This window comes from Grammomys surdaster, unplaced genomic scaffold (genome assembly GCF_004785775.1).
Source record: "Grammomys surdaster isolate TR1022 unplaced genomic scaffold, NIH_TR_1.0 211, whole genome shotgun sequence".
NCBI lineage: Eukaryota > Metazoa > Chordata > Mammalia > Rodentia > Muridae > Grammomys > Grammomys surdaster.
In genome coordinates, this window is record NW_021604656.1 from 4118132 (window position 1) to 4128368 (window position 10237).

Consider the following 10237-nt stretch of genomic DNA (forward strand, 5'->3'; position numbering starts at 1 on the left):
CGCCTTGGAAAGAGCCGACCTGTGCTCCCAGCTATTTCCTTTGTTAATATTAGTTTATTTATTACCATCATTATGGTTCTTTGGGCACATGCATGCCCCTGGGCACACTGAGAGGCCAGAAGACAACTTACAGAAGTTCTCCTCCCTTGAGATTCAGAGATCAAGCTCAAGTCAATGGGATTTTAAGCTTGAAGGAACTTCTGCTAGCTTCTAATATAAATTGCCATCTGTAGTTCCAAGGCTGGCTCACTCTTCCAACAACCCACTTCTCTTGAAGAGCTGTAAAATTAGCCATCTGCCTCAGAGCAACCTGTTGTTTGACTTTCTTGGAATCCTTTCTTATTTTACTTTAGGTTATGATAGGGTCTCATAGCCTGAGCTGCCTCCCAGACGCTGGGGTAATGGGCACATGCCACCACACTCTTTATTTTGTTTTGCTTTTTTGTTTCCATTGAGATAGTGTATCACTGTGTAGCCCAGGCTGGCCTTGAATTCATTATGGAGCCCATGTTGGCTTCAACCTCACAGCAATCCTCAGCCTTCCAAGTACTGAAATTCCAGTACTAAGCCACCACATGGGGGAGTGCATTTCTGCTGTGGTCCAGGGGTGTGTTCCCACCCTATTCTGGAGAGTGGCCTGTCATCCACCCAAGGCAATCAGAACATAAATTTGGAATTGTTGGTAACTACCTTTCCCGGTTTGTAGGGAAAGTCGGCCTGAGAAACCAACACAAAGGAAAACAGCCAAGAAGAAACAGGTTTCTGAATGTGTACCCTGTATAGCCATGCCCAAAACTATCAGCTCCAGAACCTTTTTTTTTTTTTTAGATTTATTATTTCATGTATGTGGGTACACTGTAGCTGTCTTCAGACACACCAGAAGAGGGCATCATATTCCCATAACAGACAGTTGTGAGCCACCATGTGGTTGCTGGGAATTGAACTCAGGACCTGTGGAAGAGCAGTCAGTGAGTGCTCTTAACCACTGAGCCACCTCTCCAGCCCACCCCAGAACTTTCTAATTGACTTTTCCTTGAGCCTGTTTACCTTGAGTTCCAATCACTGTCAATGTAGAGTTCTGCCTGGGGGCCTGGAGACACACCTCAGAAATAGAGCACTTAACTGTTGTGTAGGAGAAGCTCTGTCTTCAAGCCACTCAACTGGCGATCGGAGGAAGGAGCGAGGTGTGTTGGTGTTGTTTTGTTTGTTGTAGTATTAAAGACTGAACCAGGGGCCTTGCTAAGCAAAGGCTTTACCACTGAATTACTAACCCTACCCCCAAGAGGTCATCTTGGGCTCTTGGCATCGACAGTCTGCAGTATAAGCAACCCTGATGTGACCCCAGAACTACCAAGCTGAGCCTAGCCAATCCTCAGAATTGCAAATCAAAATTGTTTAAAGTCAGTCTTAGGATTTCTTTTGCTGAGATAAAACACTGGAACCAAAAGCAACTTGGGAAGGAAACACCTTATCTTAGCTTACATTTTCAGGTAACACTAAGGAGATCAGGAATGGAAACTGGGCAGGAACCTGGAAGCAGAAGCTGAAGTAGAAGCTATGGAGGAGTGTGTGTATGTGTTTTAAATAAACCAAAATTCAGCCGGGCAGTGGTGTTCCATGCCTTTAATCCCAGCACTTGGGATGCAGAGACAAGTGGATTTCTGAGTTCAAGGCCAGCCTGGTCTACAGAGTGAGTTCCAGGACAACCAGGTCTATACAGAGAAACCCTGTCTCGAAAAACCAAAAAAAAAGAAAGAAAGAAAGAAAGAAAGAAAGAAAGAAAGGAAGAAAGAAAGAAACCAAAATTCCAAGAGTTTCACTACATCCTCCTGCCTCCACTTCCTGACAGGTGTGTACCACCACACCCAACTAGAGAATGCATCTTGACCACACAGTTGGGCTCCTGGGATCCAGCTATTCTTGAAATCTGAGCCACAGCTGGACACTAAAACTTGCTGGGCCCATACTCTCATTGTTTCCCGTAAGCGGGTGTGAGTTGGGTTATCTGTTACTTGCAACTGAGTCCAGGAGTTCCCTGAAGGTCAGAGGGTTTGACAGGCGCTTAGCAGCCTCAGGGATGGGACAAAGGGCAAGCACTAAGGAACGTAAAAAGGTGAATGTTTCTTTTACCTCAGCACCTACTGTGTGCAGAGCCAAGGTCCTAAAACAGGACCTCAGAGTCTCCTGGCTACCATTTCGATAAAACACTACAAAGAAAAATCCCAGCGTAGCCAGAGTGTGTAACAGAACACAAAACTTCCTCTGGTCTGGGACAAACCAGGTCTCCTTGAGGAATTAACTTCTTTTGTCTGGGAATGTGGATCAAACCCAAGACTTGGTGCTTGTAAGCCTCCGTTCTGACACCGAGCTCTATTCCAGCCCAGGAGGTGACATTTAAGCTGGTGCTGGGATGCAGTTTAGTTGGTAGATGGCCTCCTCAGCCCGAGAGCCTGAGGTGGGTCAGCAGGAACCACAGAACCAGGCATGGTGGCACAGCCTATAATGCCAGCATTCGAAAGGCAGAGGCAGCAAGATCAGATGGCCAGGGTCATCCTCAGATACACAGTGAAGATGAGGTCAGATTGGCCTTTATACCTTGTCTCAAAAACTAAAGAAAATGAGACAAAATAAAACAAGATACAACAAACTGGGCCATGCATGACTGTATATGTCTTTAATCCCAGCACTCAGGAGACTGAGCCAGGAGGATCACCAGTCTAAAGCCAGCCTGAGCTGGATAGCGAGTCCTAGGCCAGCTTGAAGTAGTTTGGGAAGCCCTATCTCTAATTAATTAATTAAGTTAATTAAGCAGGAATAGACTGAGTATAGCATATAGGAGTATAGTTCAGTGACCATGAGCGTGTACAAGGTTCTGGTTCCATTCCCAATACAACAAACAGGATTGGGGAACTAAGCTCAGAGTCAGGACATGAGCTGTTGGACAGCACCTGCCAAGCAAGGTCCCTAAGCAAGAAAGCACGGGGCTTCTTGGGAAGCAGACCTGATAAAGAGAGGCTGGTGGGAGTCAAGTCTCTCAGGACATGTCAACCAAGGCGAAGGCAGTAGTGGCCAGGTCAGTATGAAAAAGCGCTTGCTATGCAAGCCTCGTGGCCTACTTTAGACTCCAGGAATCCGTGTGGTGGCTGGAATAAGGACTGACACCCAAGGTTGTCCTCTGGCTTTCACACTGTCTTGGTCAGGGTTTATGTTCCTTCACAAAACATCATGAGAAGAAAAGGGTTTTCTCAGCTTACACTTCCACATTGCTGTTCATCACCAAAGGAAATCAGGACAGGAACTCACACGGCAGGAACTTGGAGGCAGGAGCTGATGGAGGCAGGAGCGGATGGCCATGGAGGGATGTTACTTACTGGCTTGCTTCCCCTGGCTTGCTCAGCTTGCTTTCTTATAGAACGCAGGACCACCAGCCCAGGGATGGCACCACCCACAATGGGTCCTCCCACCCTTGATCACTAATTGAGAAAATGCCTTACAGCTGGATCTCATGGAGGCATTTCCTCAAGGGAGGCTCCTTTCTCTGTGATAACCCCAACTTGTGTCAAGTTGACACACAAAACCAACCACTCATATGCCACGGTGTGAGTGCGTGTACACACACACTACACATAACTAAATAATAAAATAAATATGTTTTTAGAAGATGAAAGCAGTAAGCACTGGAAATAATCCAAGGAGCTTTAAGTTCAGGGAACTGTCAGCAGCACTGAGGGACAGGTCACAGACGACGTGACAGGGATCCTAAATGTGTCATGGAGTTCAGCTGTCCTCCTAGCTGGCCTGTTGAAGGTTATATCCCCTCGTGATGGGGTGGGAAGTGTCACAAGATCCTCACCTGAAGATCCAGCCACCCCCTGCTATTGTATGCAACCCTGCTTGACCCCTCCATGTGCTCTAGAGTATAGGCCAAGAAAGACTCCAGCTACGCAGCTGTGAGGAAGCCGTCATCCCTGCTGTGTAGACTTTCTGGTGTGGCCTTTTCATTGTGAACACTGCCACTAGGAGCACTCTTCAAATCTAGAAGAGGGCTCAGACAACACATACTCATCTATAGGTGCTCTAAGCTTGTAAAGAGTAGGCCTTACAGAAGTTAAAGATAATGTCCACATACCTGTCCTTTCCCTCCTTCCTTCCTTCCTTCCTTCCTTCCTTCCTTCCTTCTTTCCTTCCTTCCATGCTTCCTCCCTCCCTCCCTTCCTTTCCTTTCTCCGAGATGGTAGCCCAGGCTGGAGGGTTACAACCTCAGATTCATGAGGAGCCTTCTGTCCCAGCCTCCCAGTTGCTGGGATCTCAGGGAGTGGCCATGGTGCCTAAAAGTACGTCTCTCTTACTTGCTTAGATCTTTAGAGGTGCCATGACTCCAGCCCAGGGCTTCACATGGATCAGCAGCTACATCCCAGCCCCCACCTCCTCCTTCTCAAGATGTCCAATTTAACATTCACCTTCCAATGGTGGACTCACTTATACCAAATAGAACAAGGCATGGTGACCAGATTGTTTGCACTGCCTGGCAAAGGCTCAGAGGTTAACGGCATTTGCTTGCTGTTCTGGAGGATCTGAGTTTGGTTCCAGCTCCCACACGGTGGCTCACAACCGTCTGTATCTCCAGCTCCCACGTTCCAGGGGATCCGGGCCCCTTTTAACTCCCAGGCACTCACATGATGCACATACAAACATTCTGGCAAAACGTCCATATAGATAAAAATAAAATGATTCCATCTAAAAATATATGTTTTAAATGGCCACAGTGTGACTCCTGACGTGTGCCATAGTAGCTGTTGCACCAGCCACTCTCTCTCTCAGACATCTGATGCAGGGACATCACCCGGAATGTACTGAGGACCCTCAAGTGGCCCAAGGGGAAGGCACTCAAGGAGAGAGATGGGGACCTCCTGCCGATAACTAAGATTCTTAGTACACGCAGACTCCCAGCCTTTCTACTAGCCCATCTGTGCATTTCCTTGTAAAATTCAGTTTTAACAAAGAGCTGGGGGCTGGAGAGATGGCTTAGTGGTTAAGAGCACAGACTTCTCTTCCAGAGTTCCTGAGTTCAATTCCCAGCAACCACATGGTGACTTACAACTATCTGTAATGGGATCTGATGTGTCTGAAGACAGCCACAGTGTCCTTGTATACAATAAATAAATAAATAAATCAAGCAAGCAAGCAAGCAAGCAAAGAGCTCTAGGAAGTCATTTTGTCAAGAATACCCTATTCCCAGTGTCATGTGACTGGGTTACTTACCCTCCACCCACTCCCTACCCACATTGTCCACCCTGACCCCGGCAGTCTGACCTGCATGGTGTGTCTACAGCAGTATTCCCGTTAGGTCAGTTGAACCAAGTGTCCGTTATCCCTGATATCTCCTCTTAGTCATTTTCTGCCCCAGAGGCCCTTGTCTCTTAAGATCTCACCTAACTATGCTGCATTTAGAGTTGTCCCATCTCTGTCCCCCAGTATAAGACCAGGTACCAGTCTCTGTCCCTATTACAAAGGTCCTAACTAAGGTCTTCCTCATTAATCTGTACCAAATGTGTCTGCCATGGGCTTTATTTGGTTGATTGATTTGGTTGGTTGGTTTTTTTTTTTTGTTTCGTTTTTTGGGGTTGTTTGTTTGTTTTGTTTAGACACAAACTCAAATAGCCTAGACTGGCCCTAGCTTTACACCTGGAAGAAACAAACGGATCAGAAGTTATCAGAAGTCATCTTTCAGTACCGTGCTCAAGGCCAGCCTGGACTACAAGATACTCAGCCTCAAATTTTAAAAAAAAAAAAAAGGTGCAAATAAGCCCTGGGCAAACCTGTTTCTTTTCTTCTTTCCTCGGCACACACGGGCCCCATGTGGAGAGCACAGCCCTTCCTCCACTGGCTCCCTCTGCTGATCTCTCCTGTCCAATCTGTACCTCTCAGTGACACTTTATGTTTTCCTGCTTCATGAAACTCCAGACAGGCCATCCAGAATCCATCCGAGCGGTTGCCACCCTGGCACCACTGCACCTGCTGCTCTTATGCCTAGCAATGGCCTCCCTCAGCTGTGCCTGCCTCTTCCCCTCTGTCCAGACGTCCCACCAGATACCTGCCACTCAACATCCAGAACTTCCCCCTGATGTTTCCTCTTAAGCCCACTGACCATTCCTGACTACACATCTGTGCCCATGTCCCTTTCTGGTAACGACAGACAGTCTCTCTGTTTTTCAGTATGCTCTGGTCCTCCTGTCTATGTGAATTCTCAGAGGAATCCATGTGTTCCCAACCAGCCGTGTGTGATGGCTCCTACCTATAATCCCAGCACGCAGGAGACTGAGGATCAAGAGGAGGCTAGCCTGGACTACACTGTGAGTTCCAGGCCAGTCTGGACTGTATAGTGAGAATCTCTTTTAAAAAGAGAAGGTAGCCGGAGCAATGCTTCTGTGGTTAGGAAAACTTGCTGGGTTCAATTCCCGGCACCTGCATGATGATCAAGCATCTGTAACTCTAGTTCCAAGGGTCCTATGCCCTCTTCTGACCTCCCTGGCACCAGGCACACACATGGTACACATGTGTACATGGAAGCAGAACACCCACACACATAAATACATCTTTTTTTGTTTTGTATTTGTTTTGTTTTAGGGGGATAATGTCTCACCGTGTGACCCTCCCTGACTGTCCTAGAACTCGTTATGTAGACCGACCAGTCTAGCCTGGAACTCACACAGATCTGCCTGCCTCTGTCTCCCAAATCCCAGGCTTTAAGGCATGTGCCACTACACCTGGATAAATCATCAACAGTAAATAAATAAATAATAAATAAATAAAAATAAATAAGAGAGGTAGTGAGATGGCTGAGAGGTTAAGTAAGGCTCCTGAGTTTGATCCCCAGAACCCACTTGAAGGTGAGAGAAGAAAACTGACTCCACAGATTTCCCCGGGCCTCCACACATCTGCTCTGTATAGCACAAGTCCCCCCATAATAATAGATGTAATTTAATTTATAAAGGAATATTCTGTCTCTCGGGCTATTGTGATTTACTTAGAAATGAACGTAAATGTAAACTCCAGGCCTGGGAACCGTCTGGGTCCTGTCCTGGGACTGATTAAGACTCTCCAGGGAGCGGGAAATGTGGAGGCCTAGAGTGGCTTGGGGGAGCTGCCTTTGAGGAAACCAAAAATTACCTCCCCTCCCTGTTTTGTTTGGGTTTTGGACTTTTTTATTTTTTTTTTAAGTAAGCCCGGCTGATTGGAACTCACTATGTATATATAGAGCAGGCTGGCCTCACACTTGTGGGAGACTCCGCCTCCATTCTGTTTCCTTTGTGCTGAGACTACAGACCTGTACCGCCACACCCAGCCTACCATATAGACAAGGCTGACCTCAACTTCGCATCCCTCTTCCTGCCTCTACCTCTCAAGTACAGGATCGCAAACATGGGCCATTGTGTTGGCCCCTTGAAGTCTTTTCAAGCCCCTCTTGGTCACAAGGACCATGTCTGCATTTCTAGATGACTGTTGGGTCTAAGGTGCCGTGTCCACATTCGCCGCGCTTTACTGAGTATGACCGTGTACCGTGTTGGCCTTGTGCCTCCTACACGGTCACAGTGGATCACCGTGAAGGCACCAGACTTCACAGAAAGTGAGAGATGGCTCCTCAGTGGTTAAGAGCACTGACTGCACTTCCAGAGGTCCTGAGTTCAATTCCCACCAACCACATGGTGGCTGACAACCAATGCCCTCTTCTAGCCCAGAGGCTCTATGCAGACAAAGCACTCTTGTTTGTTTTTTTTAAATATTTATTCTGTATACAGTATCCTGCCTACAGGCCAGAAGAGGGCATCAGACCTCATTATAGATGGTTGTGAGCCATCATGTGGTTGCTGGGACGTGAACTCAGGACCTCTGGAATCACAGTTACTGCTATCAGCCTCTGAGCCACCTCTCTCGCCCAGTAAGTAAATTTTTAAACAGCCGTACGGTTGCTATCACTGGCCCCTCTATTCTGACCAGCGCATCAGACCTCCTGAAGCCTGTGAGAGGCGTGGCTGGAGGATGCTCAGAGGTTAAGAGCCTGTACTGCTCTCGGAGAGGACCTAAGTTATGCTTAGCACTCGTGTTGGATGGCTCACAGCTGCCTGTGACCCCAGCTCCAAGGGATCCAAGAACATCTGCAAACATGCACATGCACACAACATACTCATGCACACAAATAAGAAACATACATCTTTAATTATTAAAAGAGGCTGGAGGGCGCTAGAGACGGATAACAGCTTAGCAGTTAAAAACATGGATTGTAGCCCGGGTGATGGCACACACCTTTAACCCCAGCATTTAGGAGGGAGAAGCAGGCAGGTCTTGGTGAGTTTGAGGCCAGCCAAGTCTACAGTGTGAGTTTCAGGACAGCCAGGGCTACACAGAGAAACCCTGGCTGGAGAAAAAATAAATCACTCATTGTTCTTGCAGAAGACCTGAGTTTATTGCCCAGCATTCATAACTGCCTGACTCCAGCTCAGGGAATCTGCCTCACACATACACATTCTAACACAGAGACACACATGTACACACATACTTCAAAAAAAATCCTAAAAAAAAAAGGGGGGGGGGGTTGTAAACTAGGATCTATGCCATGTATCTTTAATCTCAGTATTCCAGAGACGGGCAGGAGGATTGCTAACAGGCCATCCAGCTCTACCTAGCAAATTCCAGACTAACCAGGCCCTCATAATGAGACTCTGTCTCAAAAGCTGATAAACAATAATAACAAGAAGCTTAAAAAACGTAAAGCAGCCAGGCGGTGGTGGCACACGCCTTTAATCCTAGCACTTGGGAGGCAGAGGCAGGCGGATTTCTGAGTTCGAGGCCAGCCTGGTCTACAGAGTGAGTTCCAGGACAGCCAGAACTACACAGAGAAACCCTGTCTCAAAAAGCAAAAAAATAAAAAATAAAAAAATATAAAGTAATAATAACCCATTAATTCTGAGCATATATATATGAGTTACTCTGTGTCCTCTTCTTTATAGTATGGGAGCCTCTCTGTACAGTATGGGCTATGCCTGTCTGGGCAGTGCCCTGGGAGGCCAGAAGAGAGCTGTTAGCCACCATGCGGGTGCTGGGGGCTGATCCTGCTCCTCTTCAAGAGCAGCCAGTACTACGAAACCATGAGCCATCTCTAGCACTGCCCTTCATAGTCTTTCTGTAACGTGTCACTCACTCACAGGGATATATATGGTCTTGGACCATTACTCATTATCATTATTGTGTGAACTTCTTGAACAAATATGCATGAATCTAGACGGTACAGCCTATGACGTCCCTATGCCGTATGCCACTTGTATGTGGTACAGCCGACTGCTCTTAGACTACAAACCTATGTAGCATATTATTGTACTGAATACTGTAGACAATTCTAACACAACGTTACTCGTGTCTCTAAACATACTGAAGCTAGTGAGGGGCCAGCGAAGTACTAGCTAGTGGAATTTTCTCTCCACTCCCATCAGATGAGACCACCATTGAATATATGGTCTATGATTGACTAAAACATCTTAATATAACATAGGACCGTACTTTGAAACCCTCTCAAAATAAAAGTTGCTTTAAAAGAAAGAAATTAAACAAAGAAGAAAGATGAAGCCTAGGTCAAAGGATCGGATCAGAACTGAGGCCAGAGAACTGAGGCTGGATTGGGGCCCAGGCAGGGATTGGGCTGGCTCAGTGGCAGCCCTTCCACACAGAGCCCAGTGTTTCCTGAGCCAGGCTTTGGGCCAAGAGCAATAGCACTGGCATCAGGCAGCCTCTGCCCTTTCCCCCAATAACTGTACCCCCAGCAGGTGAGGGGGTAGATGAGAACTGTCCTCCAGAGACCTTCTCCCCATGCATGGCACTCTAGGGACACAGAGTCTGTAAACTTCTTCTGCCCATGGCTTGGTATGTCATGGGGAGAGAAGCATCTGCCCCAACCCCTACATTGCTTATCTTCCGGGCACCTTCTGGTGAGTCTCCACCTTGAAGGAAGTGTTGGGAGCCTGGAAGCCAGTGTGGTGGCTCACACCTGTAATTTAAATACTTGGGATTAGGAAGGAGAATTACTAAAAGTTCAAGGCTAGCCTGATCTACATAGTGCATTTCAGAACAACTGCGGCTATATAGCCAGATTTTGTCTCAAGAGGAAAAAAAGAAAAACAAAAAAACAAGTTAGGAAGGAAGGAAGGAAGGAAGGAAGGAAGGAAGGAAGGAAGGAAGGAAGGAA